This window comes from Ambystoma mexicanum, chromosome 10 (genome assembly GCF_040938575.1).
Source record: "Ambystoma mexicanum isolate Mex_15411 chromosome 10, UKY_AmexF1_1, whole genome shotgun sequence".
Lineage (NCBI taxonomy): Eukaryota > Metazoa > Chordata > Amphibia > Caudata > Ambystomatidae > Ambystoma > Ambystoma mexicanum.
In genome coordinates this window covers 238,628,229-238,650,988 of record NC_090932.1, presented here as the reverse complement: position 1 = coordinate 238,650,988, position 22,760 = coordinate 238,628,229, and the positions used below count along the sequence as shown (strand labels likewise).

The window sequence follows — 22,760 nt, the reverse complement described above, 5'->3', positions numbered from 1 at the left end:
TAAGTATCTCTGCCAAACCCATAGAAAGTAAATTGGCACACAGGAACCAGGTTCTTCTGACCTGCTCCCATCAGCACCACAGATTCTTCAACTGCCTCTATCACTGTCCCACTAGTGACCATTTTTTCTTACAGAGCTATGCTCAGTGAGGCCACCTAAAGTTTCAGAATGGCGTTGTACAAGACCACTTACTTAACATTACTTTATCAGGTTGACTCTATTGTAAGTACTATTGTAGGGTAGTTCTCTGTATAATGCCAAAGCATTTTTACAATTTATGATCTTTAGGTTTTGTGTCCTCCATAATCATGGTGCCAGATCCTATATCTTGCATTCTTCTCAATTTGCTATAATCTCCCAGTCTGCCTCTGACTTGCTCATTGAGGTATTGTGGGCTGAGTACTATGCCTTATTTGTTATCATTTGGTTGATGAGAGCTTTGTATGAATCCCATCCCATGCCATCCTAGATAAGATGATCAGTTGTGGTTAATTCCTGGCGAGGGGCACCAAATCCTGCTCCTACACAATTTACAATATAACCCATCCTTTCTGTTTCTAGCGACAACACTCAGGCATGCTTTACTAAATGGACTCAGGCAGGTGATGAACAAATCTTATAATTTTTACATACAAATTTGAATGGGCTGGAAACCAGGCTACTTTCTTTTCTGCAATTTCATTAGGTGAGGTCCACTCTAGCATTTATAGACTAATTATGTTTAAAATAAGCACACAATAAACTATTTTGTTTGTCAAAATAATTCTCAATAAATATACACCATCGATTGAGTTCCAAAATCTGTGTTGATATACTTGTATTGGTCTTGTCCATTTATTATTGGGTACACGTATACCTTGGTCCTTGTTCATTTCCCTATGCCATGCTCCAGCCACCTTCTCCTCCTCTTCCCTTTTCACTCCACTGGTGATGTTCTCTGGCCAAGGCATCTGTACTTGATGAGTGCAGTGTACAGGGCATAATGCTTTTTCCTGTTCAGGTCAGTGTGCAAGATACTACTGAATAATATTTTGTGGGGTCAAACAGTCAGGCCGCAGGCAGAAAGAGAGCAGGTTAAATCCAGACAGCCCCTTTCCTTAGATCTCATGGTTGAAAATAGTGGAGGTGTTAGGCCCTGACAGGGGGAGTTCTATCACCCATGCATATTATCAGAAATAGTGTGTTAAAAAGTATGTGATTATGAAGCTAGATTTCGGGCTCAGGCAGGAGTATTGGTGAGACAGAGTTTAATTTGTCTCCAGAAATTTTACAGAGTAGGTGGCCCGCAGAATAAAAACACTCCAGTGGTGATTTGTTGAGTATAAAAGCTTTCAAACATAACATAATATGTGGACTGGAGCAAAACAAAAGAGGCAAGTAGCACAAGTAGTACACCAAACTGATTATGGTCACATTAAATTTGAAGGAAAAATCAGTAAATTTTGATTTCATGGTTGTTTTATGACGGCACTGCTACAGTTATGGTTGCTTCCCAATTTGTGGGCTTTTGTCGTTTTGCATTGAAATCATAATGTCCCTTAAGCTGTGATTATGCACTGAACTTCACTGTTTCTTTAAAGGACACCTTAACCATAACATCAATGTAATAATAAAAAGATTTTGTGGAGGCTGTCTTCTATAAAAATAAACTTGAGAAAATGTATACTAGGGATCCCAAAAGTTGAAATCCCACTAAAGTATTTTCCACTGGAAGATGTAACAAAGAACACTGAACAGATGTATACCAAACTTTGCTCCCTTAATGGATTGTCACCAAGATTCCCCAAAAAGACATGACAATTTAAAGGCACAACAAACAAATCCCATAATGAAAAGTATACAAAGATCAGGCAATACAAAATATCCTTCATATTTTAATATTGCATTTTTCTCTGGGCATTATCATCTGACTTCTATGGAGAACAATAATCAGATAATTTTCAGAAAATGCAGGCTACATTATCTCTACAAATTTTGATGAAAAGGTCTTTGAAAAAATAAAAATATGTAATCTATGTCTCATTCATAGCAATCTTTTGAAATCACAATATTTCATTTCGCAACAGTTATATTTCACACAGTAAAACATCTTTTGCAGACATAATGGGTGTAATAACAAGGCATGTATATCCTTTACTCTATTGTGGACAGAGGGCAGTTACTGGTTGTTACTTCAAGGTCATGAATAAGACAATATATATAATCTTTGCAATGTTCTGGGCTATTAGGGATCGTATTTTATAATTTTCATATATATATATATATATATATATATATATATGTATATATATATATATATATATATATATATATATATATATATATATATATATAGGTATTAGCATACTTGATCAAAAAACATTTGACCTTTACAATCTGACCAATTTTTCTAAATCTTTTTTTTGGGTCAAATAAAATAAAATTAAAATATATATATGGGGAAGGGTAAGTGAATAGGTTAAGGTTGGGGAAAGTCAGGGAGGGGGCTTGGTGCAGTGGTCTCCCCTGCATTTTCGACCAAAAAAAGGTCATATTGAAAAAGGTCTAATATTTTCAACCAAGTAGATCTAAACCACATATATATATATATATATATATATATATATATATATATATATATATATATATATATATATATATATATATATATTACACTGCCACAATAGTGGCAGTGTAGTTATGGTTTAGTTGCTGTTTCCATAGGAAGAGCACTTTTGGGCGGCTTATAACTTCGCTCCCCCTGGACGAATCCTCACCAAACTTGCCAAAAATGTATATGGCCCACTCTGAATTTTGGTGAGGATTCGTGCAGGGGGGGAAAAGTTATAGTGGGGGTCCCAACATTTCTGTTTTTCCCATAGACTGAATGGGAAAACATTTTTGCTTGCGCCTACAGCCCAAACCGCTGGACGGATTTTCACCAAATTCGGACCAGGAGCAGTTGCTTGGTCCCGAAAGCGTTCTTTTGCAAATTTGGTGAAAATCTGTTCAGTAGTTTTTTTTTAAATGACCAAAAAGTAGGGCAAAAAAAATTAGTGATATCTGCGTTCGGTCTTCCCTGTTCACTCCGTGGACAGGACGGTGATTGGGCCAGCAGCTTGCGTGATGTCCGCGGACATCTGACGTGCTCTCTCATTGGATGCGGTGAAAGCGTGCAGTGCGTCTGGCTTCAGAGACGCCCGCCATCTTTCTTTCCCGCATGAGAGGCTTTGTCAGGTCAGCAGGAGCGTGTCTGTCTCCTGTTCCTCCCACCCCCGCTCATGCCCCATGTCTGCCCCACCCCCGCTCATGCCCCATGTGTCCTTTCTGCCCCCCACCCCCGCTCATGCCCCGTGTGTCCTTCCTGTCCCCCCACCCCCGCTCATGCTCCGTGTGTCCCCTGTTCCTCCAGCCCCCCGCTCACGCCATTGCACACGGTGGCCAGCGGAGCGGAGGGCCGAGGAGCGGGATCTGCCGCACAAACTCATGTCCGTGCGGCATGTCCGTGTTTTTGTATGTTCCCCCCACCCCCCGCTCATGCCCCGTGTGTCTCTCTCCCTCCCCCACCCCCGCTCATGCCCCGTGTGTTTCTCTCCCTACCCCCCACCCCCGCTCATGCCCCGTGTGTTTCTCAAGCCTCCCCCCCACCCCGCTCATGCCCCGTGTGTTTCTCTTCCTCCCCACCACCCCCGCTCATGCCCCGTGTGTTTCTCTCCCCCCCACCCCCGCTCATGCCCCGTGTGTGTCTCTCCCCCCCACCCCCTGCTCATGTCTTGTGTGTCTCTCTCTCCCCCCCACCCCCCGCTCATGCCTTATGTGTCTCTCTCCCTCCCCCTCCCCCGCTCATGCCTCGTGTGTCTCTCCCTCCCCCCACCCCCTGCTCATGCCCCGTGTGTGTCTCTCCCTCCCCCCACCCCCGCTCATGCCCCGTGTGTGTCTCTCCCTCCCCCCACCCCCCGCTCATGCCCCGTGTGTCTCTAGATCCTCCCCATCACCCCCTGCTCATGCCCCGTGTGTCTCTAGCCCTCCCCCACCCCCCGCTCATGCCCCGTATGTCCCTCCCGCCCACCCCCCGCTCATGCCCCATGTGTCTCTATCCCTCCCGCCCACCCCCCGCTCATGCCCCGTGTGTCTCTATCCCTCCCGCCCACCCCCCGCTCATGCCCCGTGTGTGTCTCTCCCTCCCCCCACCCCCCGCTCATACCCCGTGTGTCTCTAGATCCTCCCCACCACCCCCTGCTCATGCCCCGTGTGTGTCTCTCCCTCCCCCCACCCCCCGCTCATACCCCGTGTGTCTCTAGATCCTCCCCACCACCCCCTGCTCATGCCCCGTGTGTCTCTAGCCCTCCCCCCACCCCCCGCTCATGCCCCGTGTGTCTCTAGCCCTCTCACCCAACCACCGCTCATGCCCCATGTGTCTCTAGCCCTCCCACCCACCCCCGCTCATGCCCTGTGTGTCTCTAGCCCTCCCCCACCCCCCGCTCATGCCCCGTATGTCCCTCCCGCCCACCCCCCGCTCATGCCCCATGTGTCTCTATCCCTCCCGCCCACCCCCCGCTCATGCCCCGTGTGTCTCTATCCCTCCCGCCCACCCCCCGCTCATGCCCCGTGTGTCTCTATCCCTCCCGCCCACCCCCCGCTCATGCCCTGTGTGTCTCTATCCCTCCCGCTCATGCCCTGTGTGTCTCTAGATCCTCCCCATCACCCCCTGCTCATGCCCCGTGTGTCTCTAGCCCTCCCCCCACCCCCCGCTCATGCCCCGTGTGTCTCTAGCCCTCTCACCCAACCACCGCTCATGCCCCGTGTGTCTCTAGCCCTCCCACCCACCCCCGCTCATGCCCTGTGTGTCTCTAGCCCTCCCCCACCCCCCGCTCATGCCCCGTATGTCCCTCCCGCCCACCCCCCGCTCATGCCCCATGTGTCTCTATCCCTCCCGCCCACCCCCCGCTCATGCCCCGTGTGTCTCTATCCCTCCCGCCCACCCCCCGCTCATGCCCCGTGTGTGTCTCTCCCTCCCCCCACCCCCCGCTCATACCCCGTGTGTCTCTAGATCCTCCCCACCACCCCCTGCTCATGCCCCGTGTGTCTCTAGCCCTCCCCCCACCCCCCGCTCATGCCCCGTGTGTCTCTAGCCCTCTCACCCAACCACCGCTCATGCCCCATGTGTCTCTAGCCCTCCCACCCACCCCCGCTCATGCCCTGTGTGTCTCTAGCCCTCCCCCACCCCCCGCTCATGCCCCGTATGTCCCTCCCGCCCACCCCCCGCTCATGCCCCATGTGTCTCTATCCCTCCCGCCCACCCCCCGCTCATGCCCCGTGTGTCTCTATCCCTCCCGCCCACCCCCCGCTCATGCCCCGTGTGTCTCTATCCCTCCCGCCCACCCCCCGCTCATGCCCTGTATGTCTCTATCCCTCCCGCTCATGCCCTGTGTGTCTCTATCCCTCCCGCCCACCCCGCTCATGCCCCGTGTGTCTCTATCGCTCCCGCCCACCCCCCGCTCATGCCCCGTGTGTCTCTATCCCTCCCGCCCACCCCCGCTCATGCCCCGTATGTCCCTCCCGCCCACCCCCCGCTCATGCCCCGTGTGTCTCTAGATCCTCCCCATCACCCCCTGCTCATGCCCCGTGTGTCTCTAGCCCTCCCCCCACCCCCCGCTCATGCCCCGTGTGTCTCTAGCCCTCTCACCCAACCACCGCTCATGCCCCGTGTGTCTCTAGCCCTCCCACCCACCCCCGCTCATGCCCTGTGTGTCTCTAGCCCTCCCCCACCCCCCGCTCATGCCCCGTATGTCCCTCCCGCCCACCCCCCGCTCATGCCCCATGTGTCTCTATCCCTCCCGCCCACCCCCCGCTCATGCCCCGTGTGTCTCTATCCCTCCCGCCCACCCCCCGCTCATGCCCCGTGTGTGTCTCTCCCTCCCCCCACCCCCCGCTCATACCCCGTGTGTCTCTAGATCCTCCCCACCACCCCCTGCTCATGCCCCGTGTGTCTCTAGCCCTCCCCCCACCCCCCGCTCATGCCCCGTGTGTCTCTAGCCCTCTCACCCAACCACCGCTCATGCCCCATGTGTCTCTAGCCCTCCCACCCACCCCCGCTCATGCCCTGTGTGTCTCTAGCCCTCCCCCACCCCCCGCTCATGCCCCGTATGTCCCTCCCGCCCACCCCCCGCTCATGCCCCATGTGTCTCTATCCCTCCCGCCCACCCCCCGCTCATGCCCCGTGTGTCTCTATCCCTCCCGCCCACCCCCCGCTCATGCCCCGTGTGTCTCTATCCCTCCCGCCCACCCCCCGCTCATGCCCTGTGTGTCTCTATCCCTCCCGCTCATGCCCTGTGTGTCTCTATCCCTCCCGCCCACCCCGCTCATGCCCCGTGTGTCTCTATCGCTCCCGCCCACCCCCCGCTCATGCCCCGTGTGTCTCTATCCCTCCCGCCCACCCCCGCTCATGCCCTGTGTCTCTCTATCCCTCCAGCCCGCCCGCCGCTCATGCCCTGTGTCTCTCTATCCCTCCCGCCCGCCCCCCGCTCATGCCCCGTGTCTCTCTATCCCTCCCGCCCACCCCCCGCTCATGCCCCGTGTGTCTCTAGCCCTCCCGCCCGCCCCCCGCTCATGCCCCATGTGTCTCTAGCCCTCCCCCCACCCCCTGCCCCGTGTGTCTCTAGCCCTCCCACCCACCCCCCGCTCATGCCCCGTGTGTCTCTAGCCCTCCCACCCACCCCCCGCTCAAGCCGTGTGTGTCTCTAGCCCTCCCACCCACCCCCGGTCATGCCCCGTGTGTAGCTAGCACTCCCCTCACCCCCTGCTCATGCTCCGTGTGTATCTCCCGCCCACCCCCCGCTCATGCCGCGTGTGTCTCTATCCCTCCCGCCCACCCCCCGCTCATGCCCCGTGTGTCTCTATCCCTCCCGCCCAGCCCCCGCTCATGCCGTGTGTGTCTCTATCCCTCCCGCCCACCCCCCGCTCATGCCCTGTGTGTCTCAATCCCTCCCGCCCACCCCCCGCTCATGCCCCGTGTGTCTCTAGCCCTCCCCCACCCCCTGCTCATGCCCCGTGTGTCTCTAGCCCTCCCACCCACCCCCCGTTCATGCCCGGTGAGTCTCTAGCCCTCCCACCCACCCCCCGCTCATGCCTCGTATCTCTCTATCCCTCCCGCCCACCCCCCGCTCATGCCCCGTGTCTCTATCCCTCCCGCCCACCCCCCGCTCATGCCCTGTGTGTCTCTAGGGCTCCAGCCCGCCCCCCGCTCATGCCCCGTCTCTCTCTATCCCTCCCACCCACCCCCTGCTCATGCCCCGTGTGTCTCTATCCCTCCCACCCACCCCCCGCTCATGCCCCATGTGTGTCTACCCCTCCCACCCACCCCCCGCTCATGCCCCGTGTGTCTCTCCCCTCCTCCCCCCCTGCTCATGCCCCGTGTGTCTCTCCCCTCCTCCCCACCCTCTGCTCATGCCCCGTGTGTCTCTCCCCTCCCACCAACCCCCCGCTCATGCCCAGTGTGTCTCTATCCCTCCAACCCACCCCCCGCTCATGCCCCGTGTGTCTCTATCCCTCCCACCCACCCCCCGCTCATGCCCCGTGTGTCTCTATCCCTCCCACCCACCCCCCGCTCATGCCCCGTGTGTCTCTATCCCTCCCACCCACCCCCGCTCATGCCCCGTGTGTCTCTATCCCTCCCACCCACCCCCCGCTCATGCCCCGTGCATCTCTATCCCTCCCACCCACCCCCCGCTCATGCCCCGTGTGTCTCTATCCCTCCCACCCACCCCCGCTCATGCCCCGTGTGTCTCTATCCCTCCCCCCACCCCCCGCTCATGCCCCGTGTGTCTCTCCCCTCCCGGCCACCCCCCGCTCATGCCCCGTGTGTCTCTATCCCTCCCGCCCACCCCCCGCTCATGCCCCGTGTGTGTCTCTCCCTCCCCCCACCCCCCGCTCATGCCCCGTGTGTCTCTAGATGCTCCCCACCACCCCCTGCTCATGCCCCGTGTGTCTCTAGCCCTCCCCCCACCCCCCGCTCATGCCCCGTGTGTCTCTAGCCCTCTCACCCAACCACCGCTCATGCCCCATGTGTCTCTAGCCCTCCCACCCACCCCCGCTCATGCCCTGTGTGTCTCTAGCCCTCCCCCACCCCCCGCTCATGCCCCGTATGTCCCTCCCGCCCACCCCCCGCTCATGCCCCATGTGTCTCTATCCCTCCCGCCCACCCCCCGCTCATGCCCCGTGTGTCTCTATCCCTCCCGCCCACCCCCCGCTCATGCCCCGTGTGTCTCTATCCCTCCCGCCCACCCCCCGCTCATGCCCTGTGTGTCTCTATCCCTCCCGCCCACCCCCCGCTCATGCCCTGTGTGTCTCTATCCCTCCCGCCCACCCCGCTCATGCCCCGTGTGTCTCTATCGCTCCCGCCCACCCCCCGCTCATGCCCCGTGTGTCTCTATCCCTCCTGCCCACCCCCGCTCATGCCCTGTGTCTCTCTATCCCTCCAGCCCGCCCGCCGCTCATGCCCTGTGTCTCTCTATCCCTCCCGCCCGCCCCCCGCTCATGCCCCGTGTCTCTCTATCCCTCCCGCCCACCCCCCGCTCATGCCCCGTGTCTCTATCCCTCCCACCCACCCCCCGCTCATGCCCCGTGTGTCTCTAGCCCGCCCCCCGCTCATGCCCCATGTGTCTCTAGCCCTCCCCCCACCCCTTGCCCCGTGTGTCTCTAGCCCTCCCACCCACCCCCCGCTCATGCCCCGTGTGTCTCTAGCCCTCCCACCCACCCCCCGCTCAAGCCGTGTGTGACTCTAGCCCTCCCACCCACCCCCCGCTCATGCCCCGTGTGTCTCTATCCCTCCCGCCCACCCCCCGCTCATGCTCCGTGTGTATCTCCCGCCCACCCCCCGCTCATGCCGCGTGTGTCTCTATCCCTCCCGCCCACCCCCCGCTCATGCCCCGTGTGTCTCTATCCCTCCCACCCACCCCCCGCTCATGCCCTGTGTGTCTCTATCCCTCCCGCCCACCCCCCGCTCATGCCCTGTGTGTCTCTATCCCTCCCGCCCACCCCCCGCTCATGCCCCGTGTGTCTCTAGCCCTCCCCCACCCCCTGCTCATGCCCCGTGTGTCTCTAGCCCTCCCACCCACCCCCCGTTCATGCCCGGTGAGTCTCTAGCCCTCCCACCCACCCCCCGCTCATGCCCCGTGTCTCTCTATCAATACCCGCCCGCCTCCCGCTCATGCCCCGTGTCTCTATCCCTCCCGCCCACCCCCCGCTCATGCCCCGTGTGTCTCTAGGGCTCCAGCCCGCCCCCCGCTCATGCCCCGTCTCTCTCTATCCCTCCCACCCACCCCCTGCTCATGCCCCGTGTGTCTCTATCCCTCCCACCCACCCCCCGCTCATGCCCCATGTGTGTCTACCCCTCCCACCCACCCCCCGCTCATGCCCCGTGTGTCTCTCCCCTCCTCCCCCCCTGCTCATGCCCCGTGTGTCTCTCCCCTCCTCCCCACCCTCTGCTCATGCCCCGTGTGTCTCTCCCCTCCCACCCACCCCCCGCTCATGCCCAGTGTGTCTCTATCCCTCCCACCCACCCCCCGCTCATGCCCCGTGTGTCTCTATCCCTCCCACCCCCCGCTCATGCCCCGTGTGTCTCTATCCCTCCCACCCACCCCCCGCTCATGCCCCGTGTGTCTCTATCCCTCCCACCCACCCCCGCTCATGCCCCGTGTGTCTCTATCCCTCCCACCCACCCCCCGCTCATGCCCCGTGCATCTCTATCCCTCCCACCCACCCCCCGCTCATGCCCCGTGTGTCTCTATCCCTCCCACCCACCCCCGCTCATGCCCCGTGTGTCTCTATCCCTCCCCCCACCCCCCGCTCATGCCCCGTGTGTCTCTCCCCTCCCGGCCACCCCCCGCTCATGCCCCGTGTGTCTCTATCCCTCCCCCCCACCCCCCGCTCATGCCCCGTATGTCTCTAGACCTCCTACCCACCCCCCAATCATGCCCCGTGTGTCTCTAGCCCTCCCACCAACCCCTGCTCATGCCCCGTGTGTCTCTAGCCCTCCCACCCCCCAGCTCATGCCCTGTGTGTCTCTAGCCCTCGTACCCACCCCCCGCTCATGCCCCGTGTGTCTCTAGCCCTCCCACCCACCCCCCGCTCATGCCCCGTGTTTCTCTAGCCCTCCCACCCACCCCCCGCTCATGCCCCGTGGGTCTCTAGCCCTCCCACCCACCCCCCGCTCATGCCCCGTGTGTTTCTCTCCATCCCCCCACCCCTCGCTCATGCCCCGTGTGTGTCTCTCCCTCTCCCCCACCCCCTGCTCATGCCCCGTGTGTGTCTCTCCCTCCCCCCAACCCCCCGCTCATGCCCCGTGTGTCTCTAGCCCTCCCTCACCCCCTGCTCATGCCCCGTGTGTCTCTAGCCCTCCCACCCACCCCCCGTTCATGCCCGGTGAGTCTCTAGCCCTCCCACCCACCCCCTGCTCATGCCCCGTGTGTCTCTAGACCTCCCCCCACCCCCGCTCATGCCCCGTGTGTCCCTCCCGCCCACCCCCCGCTCATGCCCCGTGTGACTCTATCCCTCCCGCCCACCCCCAGCTCATGCCCCGTGTGTCTCTATCCCTCCCGTCCACCCCCCGCTCATGCCCCGTGTGTCTCTATCCCTCTCGCCCACTCCCCACTCATGCCCCGTGTTTCTCTAGCCCTCCCGCCCACCCCCGCTCATGCCCCATGTGTCTCTATCCCTCCCGCCCACCCCCCGCACATGCCCCGTGTGTCTCTATTCCTTTCGCCCACCCCCCGCTCATGTCCCATGTGTCTCTATCCCTCCCGCCCACCTCCCGCTCATGCCCTGTGTGTCTTTAGCCATCCCGCCTGCCCCCCGCTCATGCCCCGTGTCTCTCTGTACCTCCCACCCGCCCCCCGCTCATGCCCCGTGTGTCTCTATCCCTCCACCCACCCTCCGCTCATGCCCCGTGTGTGCCTATCCCTCCCACCCACCCCCCGCTCATGCCCCGTGTGTCTCTCCCCTCCTCCCTCCCCTGCTCATGTCCCGTGTGTCTCTCCCCTCCTCCCCACCCTCTGCTCATGCCCCGTGTGTCTCTCCCATCCCCCCACCCCTGCTCATGCCCCGTGTGTCTCTATCCCTCCCACCCACCCCCCGCTCATGCCCCGTGTGTCTCTATCCCTCCCACCCACCACCCACTCATGCCCCGTGTGTCTCTATCCCTCCCACCCACCCCCCGCTCATGCCCCATGTGTCTCTCCCCTCCCGCCCACCCCCCGCTCATGCCCCGTGTGTCTCTATCCCTCCCACCCACCCCCCGCTCATGCCCCGTGTGTCTCTATCCCTCCCACCCACCCCCCGCTCATGCCCCGTGTGTCTCTATCCCTCCCACCCACCCCCCGCTCATGCCCCGTGTGTCTCTATCCCTCCCACCCACCCCCCGCTCATGCCCCGTGTGTCTCTATCCCTCCCACCCACCCCCCGCTCATGCCCCGTGTGTCTCTATCCCTCCCACCCACCCCCCGCTCATGCCCCGTGTGTCTCTATCAATCCCACCCACCCCCCGCTCATGCCCCGTGTGTCTCTAACCCTACCCCCCACCCCCCGCTCATGCCCCATGTGTCTCTCCCCTCCCCCCACCCCCCACCCATGCCCCGTGTGTCTCTATCCCTCCCCCCACCCCCGCTCATGCCCCGTGTGTTTCTCCCCTCCCGTCCACCCCCCGCTCATGCCCCGTGTGTCTGTATCCCGACCACCCACCCCCCGCTCATGCCCCGTGTGTCTCTATCCCTCCCACCCACCCCCGCTCATGCCCCTTGTGTCTCTCCCCTCCCCCCCACCCCTTGCTCATGCCCTGTATGTCTCTATCCCTCCCCGCCCACCCCCTGCTCATGCCCCGTGTGTCTCTCTGCTGTTGCCCCCCACCCCCCGCTCATGCCCCGTCTCTCCCTGCTGTTGCCCCCCACCCCCTGCTCATGCCCCGTGTCTCTCTCTCCTGTTACCCCCCACCCCCCTCTCATGCCCCCCGCTCATGCCCCGTGTCTCTCTCATGTTACCCCCCACCCCTGCTCATGCCCCGTGTCTCTCTCCTGTCGCCCCCCACCCCCTGGTCATGCCCCGTGTCTCTCTCTCCTGTTACCCCCCACCCCCCTCTCATGCCCCCCGCTCATGACCCGTGTCTCTCTCATGTTACCCCCCACCCCTGCTCATGCCCTGTGTCTCTCTCCTGTCGCCCACCACCCCCTGGTCATGCCCCGTGTGTCTCTATCCCTCCCGCCCACCCCCCGCTCATGCCCCGTGTGTCTCTATCCCTCCCGCCCACCCCCCGCTCATGACCCGTGTGTCTCTATCCCTCCTGCCCACCCCCCGCTCATGCCCCGTGTGTCTCTATCCCTCCCACCCACCCCCCGCTCATGCCCCGTGTGTCTCTATCCCTCCCACCCACCCCCCGCTCATGCCCCGTGTGTCTCTATCCCTCCCACCCACCCCCGCTCATGCCCCGTGTGTCTCTATCCCTCCCACCCACCCCCCACTCATGCCCCGTGCATCTCTATCTCTCCCACCCACCCCCCGCTCATGCCCCGTGTGTCTCTATCCCTCCCACCCACCCCCGCTCATGCCCCGTGTGTCTCTATCCCTCCCCCCACCCCCCGCTCATGCCCCGTGTGTCTCTCCCCTCCCGGCCACCCCCCGCTCATGCCCCGTGTGTCTCTATCCCTCCCCCCACCCCCCGCTCATGCCCCGTATGTCTCTAGACCTCCCACCCACCCCCCGATCATGCCCCGTGTGTCTCTAGCCCTCCCACCAACCCCTGCTCATGCCCCGTGTGTCTCTAGCCCCCCCACCCCCCAGCTCATGCCCCGTGTGTCTCTAGCCCTCGTACCCACCCCCCGCTCATGCCCCGTGTGTCTCTAGCCCTCCCACCCACCCCCCGCTCATGCCCCGTGTTTCTCTAGCCCTCCCACCCACCCCCCGCTCATGCCCCGTGGGTCTCTAGCCCTCCCACCCACCCCCCGCTCATGCCCCGTGTGTTTCTCTCCATCCCCCCACCCCCCGCTCATGCCCCGTGTGTGTCTCTCCCTCTCCCCCACCCCCTGCTCATGCCCCGTGTGTGTCTCTCCCTCCCCCCAACCCCCCGCTCATGCCCCGTGTGTCTCTAGCCCTCCCCCACCCCCTGCTCATGCCCCGTGTGTCTCTAGACCTCCCCCCACCCCCGCTCATGCCCCGTGTGTCCCTCTCGCCCACTCCCCACTCATGCCCCGTGTGTCTCTATCCCTCCACCCACCCTCCGCTCATGCCCCGTGTGTGCCTATCCCTCCCACCCACCCCCCGCTCATGCCCCGTGTGTCTCTCCCCTCCTCCCTCCCCTGCTCATGCCCCGTGTGTCTCTCCCCTCCTCCCCACCCTCTGCTCATGCCCCGTGTGTCTCTCCCATCCCCCCACCCCTGCTCATGCCACGTGTGTCTCTATCCCTCCCACCCACCCCCCGCTCATGCCCCGTGTGTCTCTATCCCTCCCACCCACCCCCCCGCTCATGCCCCGTGTGTCTCTATCCCTCCCACCCACCCCCCGCTCATGCCCCGTGTGTCTCTATCCCTCCCACCCACCCCCCGCTCATGCCCAGTGTGTCTCTATCCCTCCCCCCCACCCCCCGCTCATGCCCCATGTGTCTCTCCCCTCCCGCCCACCCCCCGCTCATGCCCCGTGTGTCTCTATCCCTCCCACCCACCCCCGCTCATGCCCCGTGTGTCTCTATCCCTCCCACCCACCCCCCGCTCATGCCCCGTGTGTCTCTATCCCTCCCACCCACCCCCCGCTCATGCCCCGTGTGTCTCTATCCCTCCCACCCACCCCCCGCTCATGCCCCGTGTGTCTCTATCAATCCCACCCACCCCCCGCTCATGCCCCGTGTGTCTCTAACCCTACCCCCCACCCCCGCTCATGCCCCATGTGTCTCTCCCCTCCCCCCACCCCCCACTCATGCCCCGTGTGTCTCTATCCCCCCCACCCCCGCTCATGCCCCGTGTGTCTCTCCCCTCCCGTCCACCCCCCGCTCATGCCCCGTGTGTCTGTATCCCGACCACCCACCCCCCGCTCATGCCCCGTGTGTCTCTATCCCTCCCACCCACCCCCGCTCATGCCCCTTGTGTCTCTCCCCTCCCCCCCACCCCTTGCTCATGCCCTGTATGTCTCTATCCCTCCCGCCCACCCCCTGCTCATGCCCCGTGTGTCTCTCTGCTGTTGCCCCCCACCCCCCGCTCATGCCCCGTCTCTCCCTGCTGTTGCCCCCCACCCCCCGCTCATGCCCCGTGTGTCTCTATCCCTCCCACCCACCCCCCGCTCATGCCCAGTGTGTCTCTATCCCTCCCCCCCACCCCCCGCTCATGCCCCATGTGTCTCTCCCCTCCCGCCCACCCCCCGCTCATGCCCCGTGTGTCTCTATCCCTCCCACCCACCCCCCGCTCATGCCCCGTGTGTCTCTATCCCTCCCACCCACCCCCCGCTCATGCCCCGTGTGTCTCTATCCCTCCCACCCACCCCCCGCTCATGCCCCGTGTGTCTCTATCCCTCCCACCCACCCCCCGCTCATGCCCCGTGTGTCTCTATCAATCCCACCTACCCCCCGCTCATGCCCCGTGTGTCTCTAACCCTACCCCCCACCCCCGCTCATGCCCCATGTGTCTCTCCCCTCCCCCCACCCCCCACCCATGCCCCGTGTGTCTCTATCCCTCCCCCCCACCCCCGCTCATGCCCCGTGTGTCTCTCCCCTCCCGTCCACCCCCCGCTCATGCCCCGTGTGTCTGTATCCCGACCACCCACCCCCCGCTCATGCCCCGTGTGTCTCTATCCCTCCCACCCACCCCCGCTCATGCCCCTTGTGTCTCTCCCCTCCCCCCCACCCCCTGCTCATGCCCCGTATGTCTCTATCCCTCCCGTCCATCCCCCGCTCCTGCCCCGTGTGTCTCTATCCCTCCCGCCCACCCCCCGCTCATGCCCCATGTCTCTCTCTCCTGTTACCCCCCCACGCCCCTCTCATGCCCCCCGCTCATGCCCTGTGTCTCTCTCATGTTACCCCCCACCCCCCGCTCATGCCCCGTGTCTCTCTCCTGTTGCCCCCCACCCCCTGGTCATGCCCCGTGTCTCCCTCCTGTTGCCCCCACCTCCAGCTCATGCCCCGTGTCTCTCTTCTGTTACCCCCACCCCCCTCTCATGCCCCGTGTCTCCCTCGTTTTCCCCCCGCCCCCCGCTCATGCCCCGTGTCTCCCTGCTGTTGCCCCCATCCCCCGCTCATGCCCCGTGTCTGTCTCCTGTTACTCCCCACCCCCCGCTCATGCCCTGTGTCTCTCTCCTGTTGCCCCCCACCCCTCGGTCATGTCCCGTGTCTCCCTTCTGTTGCCCCCCACCCCCCGGTCATGTCCCGTGTCTCCCGGCTGTTGCCCTCCCACCCCCTCTCATGCCCCGTGTCTCTCTCTTGTTACCCCCCACCCCCCTCTCATGCCCCGTGTCTCCCTGATGTTGCCCCCCACCCCCCGCTCATGCCCCGTGTCTCCCTGCTTTTACCCCCCACCCCCCGCTAATGCCCTGTGTCTCCCCTGTTCCACCCCACCCCCCGCTCATGCCGTGTCTCCCTCCTTGTCTCCCCCCCCGCTCATGCCCCCTGTTTTCCCGGTTCCCCCACCCCACGCTCATGCCCCGTGTCTCCCCTGTTCCCCCCACCCCCTGCTCATGCCCCGTGTCTCCCTGCTGTTGCCCCCACCCCCCTCTCATGCCCAGTGTCTCTCTCCTGTTACCCCCACCCCCCTCTCATGCCCCGTGTCTCTCTCCTGTTCCCCCCACCCCCCGGTCATGCCCCATGTCTCCCTGCTGTTGCCCCCCACCCCCCGCTCATGCCCCGTGTCTCTCTCCTGTTACCCCCACCCCCTGCTCATGCCCCATGTCTCCCTGCTGTTGCCCCCCACCCCCCGCTCATGCCCCGTGTCTCTCTCCTGTTATCCCCCAACCCCCTCTCATGCCCCGTATCTCTCTCCTGTTGCCCCCCACCCCCCGGTCATGCCCTGTGTCTCCCTGCTCTTGCCCCCCACCCCCACTCATGCCCCGTGTCTCCCTGCTGTTGCCCCCACCCCCTGCTCATGCCCCGCGTCTCTCTCTCCTGTTACCCCCCACCCCCCTCTCATGCCCCGTGTCTCTCTCCTGTTACCCCCACCCCCGCTCATGCCCCGTGTCTCTCTCCTGTTACCCCCACCCCCCTCTCATGCCCCGTGTCTCTCTCCTGTTACCCCCCACCCCCTCTCATGCCCCGTGTCTCCCTCGTGTTCCCCCCAACCCCCACTCATGCCCCGTGTCTCCCTGCTGTTGCCCCCCACCCCCCGCTCATGCCCTGTGTCTCTCTCCTGTTCCCCCCCTCCCCCCGCTCATGCCCTGTTGTGTTCTCTTTATACACCCCGCCTTCCCTTTCCATGGTGGCCATCTTGGTAAAAGATTTTCCTTCGGCGTCCCGGTTTGGGAAGAAAAATCTTTTTTTTACCACCTGGGGTTCCCACTTTGAGGACCTAAGATGCTAGTGGTCTTCATCTATTGAAAAGGATGTTATGGTGACGTTGCACTAATAAAAACCTATGAAATGCAGTAAAAAAAAATTGTGTTACAGGGACGTTATGGTTAAGTTGCACTAATGAAAACCTATGAAATTCAATGAAAAAACTTTGTTAAAGGGACGTTATGGTTAAGTTGCACTAATAAAAACCTATGAAATTCAATGAAAAAACTTTGTTAAAGGGACGTTATGGTTAAGTTGCGCTACTAAAAACCTATGAAATTCAGTGAAAAAACGTTGTTAAAGGGACGTTATGGTTAAGTTGTGCTACTAAAAACCTATGAAATTCAGTGAAAAAACTTTATTAAAGGGACGTTATGGTTCCATGTAAAACCGAAAAACCCTTGAAATTCGCCAGTCATGGTAAGCTAAGCAACCATAACTCGCGCCACCACTGTGCACTGCTAAGAGTAACACCCACGACATCAAAGATGACATCACACATGTCATTGATGACATCACTTACGACATCACATGTCTGGCTCACTCTTTTTTCTTTTGCTGACATATCTAGGCCACATGGTTTTCTTCAGTAACAGTCAGAAACTAAAAAATTTATTTTATTTGTAGGCGTATCCTTCAAGTAGGTTCTTACAGTAATTCCCTTAGAGTCCAATCACATCATATGAAACATATACATAGGGGAAGACACAAGCTTGAAAGACAGCAACCCTTTTTGTGCATAAAGATAATCAATAGACTTATCAGCACTTTCTGATAGTTCTGTTGTTTTTTTATGGCTGTACTTTCCCTGTATATGGTTATATTTGTATACATTGTACTCACACTACTTTCCTTGGGGTCCAATCACATCAAGTGATACATATACATAGGGTAAATAGCAGCTTTGAAACAGCAATCATTTATTTGCATGAAAATAATCAGTTAGGTTATGAATTGTTTCTGCTACTACTTGTGCTTTTTTGCTAACTTCACTTTCCCTGTATGTACCCATATTGGTATGTGTTCTTGTCTCTTTGTGTTTTGTCTATAGTAATGCAATTATGTAATACATGGGTTTTATTAGCTACTTATTACATATTTCACAGTACACAACAATCTATTAAGAAAACGATTATCATTTCATTATTCAACATATTAACATTACGAATATTATACCTTCATCTTGTACGCTGCACACAATGCTATGTTTCTGCATGAGTAGCTTAGTATACTAGATAGAACCCCATAATAGAATGCTATTTATATCAATGCATCGTTCAATGCACTAATTAGGGTATGTTATTTATTGCAATGATCCTTGACACTTTTTTCGCAACATTATAATAAGAATCCCTTGTACACATATTTCATGAAAAGTACATACACATGTGATATCATCAGTGATGTCATCAATGACATTTGTGATGTCATCTTTGATGTCATGGGTGTTAGTCTTAGCAGTGCACGGTGGTGGCGCGAGTTATGGTTGCTTAGCTTACCATAACTGGCGAATTTCAAGGGTTTTTTCGGTTTTAATTGGAACCATAACATCCCTTTAACAAAGTTTTTTCACTGAATATATATATATATATATATATATATATATATATATACAAAAAAACGTTGTTAAGGGGACGTTATGGTTAAGTTGCCCTACCAAAAACCTGTGCACTTCACTAAAAAAAAACCTTCCCACCTCCCCACTATGGTTCAAAGTGAAACCCAAAAACCCTGAAATTCGCCAGTTATGGTAGACTACGCCACCATACCTGCCATCACCACTGTGCACTGCTAACACTAACACCCGGAACATGAAAGATGGAATCACAAATGTCATTGATGACATCACTGACACCATCACTTGTTTAGCCCCTTTGTTTTCGTTCACTGCCATATATATATATATATATATATATATATATATATATATATATATATATATATATATGGGATACATTACTCACCGTAATCGTATTTCTGATGCTTGTATCTGCTTAGATTCACATGCTGTGCATAGGCCGACATCTAGTGGAAGCTGCGGAGTATTACAGTTTGTTTTTCGAAAGTCGAAAATGGGCGTCGACACAGGCGTGCCAGTAATACTATCCCTAGTGTGACGTCCACTGTACCCAAGATCCCTCACGCGTGTAGGATCCTCAGATTGTATTTTTTCTGACATGAGGAAGCATGAGGAGTAGCGTGAGTACAGATAATCCAAGCAGATAGACAGAAAAGGTAAGACTACAAGCAATCATGCGCCTTCTCTCGGAGGGGAGGAAGGGTGGGTCGCATGTGAATCTAAGCAGATACAAGCATCAGAAATACGATTACGGTGAGTAATGTATCCCTTCTGAGGCTTGTGGAATCTGCTTAGATCACATGCTGTGCATAGATTAGCGAGCAGTACCAGAAGAAGGAGGTGGGATGTGAGAAGGGTCATGAGCAAACAGGTGTCTTAGAACCGCTTGTCCCACTTGTGTATCTGTCTTGGAATGAGTGTCAATGCAGTAATGCTGAGTAAAAGTGTGAATAGAGCTCCAAGTAGCCGCTTTGCAAATGGTGTCGAGGGGAACATTTGCAATGAAAGCCAGAGTGGCACCAATGCCTCTAGTAGAGTGGGCCCTTGGCGTAAAAGGCAGAGTCTTGTCAGAAAGAGAGTAACACAGCTGTATACAGTTGATAATCCACTTCGAGATAGCGCCCTTAGAGACGCGATCCCCCTCTCTGCCTGTAGCTACGGAGACAAACAGTTGATCTGTTTTCCTTAGCGGTCTGGTTTTATTTACATAGTATAGGACCGCCCTACGCACATCTAGGGTGTGTAGTTTCACCTCAGCCGAGCTTTGCGGGTTCTGGAAGAAAGCCGGAAGCTCGATGGACTGGTTTACATGGAACTTGGATATGAATTTAGGTGAGAACCTAGGGTGTGTGCGTAAAACCAGTTTGTCCTTGTGGATAGTAAAGAAAGGATCCTGCACTGACAGAGCCTGAATTTCACTGACCCTTCTTATGGAGGTAATGGCTACTAAGAAGGCCGTTTTATAAGTCAGGTGTTTGAGACTACTTTTATGCATGGGTTCGAATGGGGGTCCCATGAGCTTAGCTAGCACCACGTTGAGGTCCCATCCTGGCGGTGGGTTCGAAATAGGAGGGTGAAGTCTCTTTACTCCTTCCATGAAGGCTTTAACCACTGGTACTTTCCACCACGAGACCTTGTTATGGGATGTGGTGTAAGCCGAGAGGGCTGCCAGGTGTACTTTCAGCGAGTTAAAAACCAACCCTGCATCCAGCAGGTGGAGCATGTATGTCACAACGTTGGAAGGAGTGCAATCAACCGGGTTGATTTGTTTATTCTGGCACCAGATAACGAATCTTTTCCACTTATCAAAGTAACAGTGCCTTGTATTTGGTTTCCTGGACTCCTTTAGAATGTCCATACACCTCTGTGGTAATTTGAGATGTCCAAACTCTATGACTTCAGGAGCCATGCTGCTAGGTTCATAGAGTTGGGTTCCTGATGCACTGTTTGACCCTGTTGCTGGGACAGTAGGTTGTACCAGGCTGGGAGTCTGATGGGTTCGCACACCGCCATCCTGCGTAGGTGTGGAAACCATGGTTGTCTCGCCCACATGGGAGCAACTAGGATGAGCGTCATAGATTCCTTGTTCATCTTGTACACCACCTTCCTGATGAGAGGAGTTGGTGGAAAAGCGTACGCAAACATCCCTGACCAGTTCATCCACAGGGCATTCCCTTGGGAGTCCGGCTGGGGGAACCTGGATGCAAATCCTGGGCATTGTTTGTTTTCGCTTGTGGCGAATAGGTCTATAGTGGGGAAACCCCACTGAGAGAAGAGATCTTCTACTACGTCTTTGTGAAGGACCCATTCGTGTTCTTCTGGGAGGGAGTTTCTGCTTAGAGCATCCGCTAGGGAATTGAGCTCCCCTGGAACATGTTGCGATGACAGGAAGATGTTCCGTCTGAGTGCCCATATCCATATTTTCTGGGCAAGCTTGGACAGATTTGGCGAACGAGTCCCCCCTTGCTTGTTCAGATAGAACATGGCTGTCGTGCTGTCCGTCCTGATCTGCACCGACAAGTTCAGTAGATGGGGCTCGAACGCCCTTAGCGCTCGGAATACTGCCAGAAGCTCTAGCAGATTGATGTGGTTCTTGGCTACTGAGTGAGACCAGAGACCCTGAGCTGTGTGGTGGAGATGGTGAGCTCCCCACCCAGTCAGGCATGCATCTGTAGTCACCACGGCTTGTACTTCGGGATCGTAAAAGGGTTTCCCCTTTGCGAGATTCTCTCTTGTCCACCAGTGTAGGCTCTGTACGAGTGTTGGCGAAACGACCACTAGATCGTCCCAATGACCACTTGCCTGAGACCACTGTTTCGCCAACCATTCCTGCATGGGACGCATGCGCAGACGCGCGTGGGGGACCAGGTAAATGCATGACGCCATCATGCCCAGTAACCGCATAGCTTTGCGTACTGTTATCTGTTGACCTGACTGATAATGCGGAATTTGCAGAAGTATATTCCGAATTCTCTCTTCCGAAGGGAAGGTCAATCCTTTCTGAGTATCTAGGATAGCTCCTAGAAACTGTTTTGAGGTGCTTGGCACCAGACTTGACTTTTTCTCGTTGATGGAGAAGCCTAATTCGTGGAGGAGGTCGATAGTCCTCTGAATGTTTGACCTGCAAATTCCTGGGGTTTCCCCCGTTATGAGCCAGTCGTCCAGATAAGGGTACACCGGGATTGCTTCCCTGCGTAGGTGTGCAGCCGCCACCGCCAGTACCTTGGTGAATACCCTTGGTGCTGAAGCTATCCCGAAGGGCAGTACCTTGAATTGGTAGTGGCGACTGTCCACCTTGAAGCGCAAGTACTTTTTGTGCGCTGGGAGCATGGAAATATGAAAATAAGCATCTTTCATATCCAAGGTTGCCATGTAATCCCCCTTTTTTAGGAGGGGGATTACCTCTTGTAGCGTGGTCATACGGAATTTTTGGGGCTTGACATATTTGTTGGCAGGCCGTAAGTCCAATACTGGGCGCATTGTCAAATCTTTCTTTGGCACAAGGAAGTAAGTTGAATAGATACCCTTGTTTACCTGGTGTCCTGGGACGAGTTCTATCGCGTCCTTTTCTAGCAGAATGGCGATCTCCTCGAGAAGGATCCTTTGATGCTCTAGGGAGTGCACTCTTTGTCGTGGAGGATGATTCCGGGGACGCTGCAGTAGTTCTATACAATATCCTGCGGATACTGTTGACAGCACCCATCTGTCTGAGGTGATCCCTTCCCAAGCCTGGGTGAAGGTGGAAATGCGTCCCCCTACTGGGGTTGCGTGGCAAGGGACCCTGAACTGAGCGTCACTGTTTTGGTGGAGGCGTGCCCCCGCCCTTGTTGGGGCTGCCTCTGCCTCTTCCACGACCTCTCTTGTTACCCCTGCCGTAACTCTGGGTAGACTGCTGGTTGTTATTCCATTGTGTACCTTGTCCCTGGGCATAGTTGCCTCTTTGTGAATTTTGGCCGCGTGGGCGACGAAAATTATTGTTCCCCCTCTGGTTAGGGGGTTTGTTGGTAAGCTGGCCAAGGGATTTGAGAGTCTCATATTCATATTTGGCATTTTTAAGTGCGTCTTCGACCGCTTTCCCAAACAATAGGTCGGGTTCCACTGGCTTGTCTATTAAAGAAGCCTGGGTTTCTGTCTTGAATCCCGACTGCCGTAACCACGCATGTCTCTTGATAACAGTACCTTCTGCTATCAATCTCCCTGCGTTGTCAGCGGCGTCGAAAGTTGCTTTTAAAATGCAACCAGACACGGCTCTCCCCTCTGCCGAGATCCGAGCCAGCTGGCCCTTTAACGGTTCTGGAGCAGAGGCAATGAGCGCCGCGACTTCTTCCCATTGATGGCAATTGTAACTAGCCAACAGGGTGGTGGAATTCGCAATCCTTGCTTGGTAGGCGGACGTTGAGGCTACCTTTTTGCCAAACCCGTAAAGTTTTTTGCTCTCCTTGTCGGGAGGAGCTTCTGATGAAGATAAGGGCGTGCCAGCCCTCTTTCTAGTGTTGGTCACCACTAGGGAATCTGGTTTAAGATGTCCCTTTATATACAGAGGGTCAGACTGGGCTGCCCGGAAAATCTTTTCAATTCTGGGGTTGACAGCTCTGGTGAGGTTAGGATTCACCAGGGAAGGATCTATTCTTCGTTGGATGGATTTGAGGATAGGGATGGTCTGAGCGACCGGTCTTCTCTCTCCTACAA

At 57.4% G+C, this 22,760-nt stretch overlaps 1 protein-coding gene across 2 annotated transcripts in view; it reads right to left on the bottom strand.

The window, feature by feature from the left end:
* The window catches only part of LOC138491315 (espin-like protein), a 484,304-nt gene that overhangs the window by 4,108 nt on the left and 457,436 nt on the right, over positions 1-22,760 (bottom strand). The window lies entirely within an intron of this gene.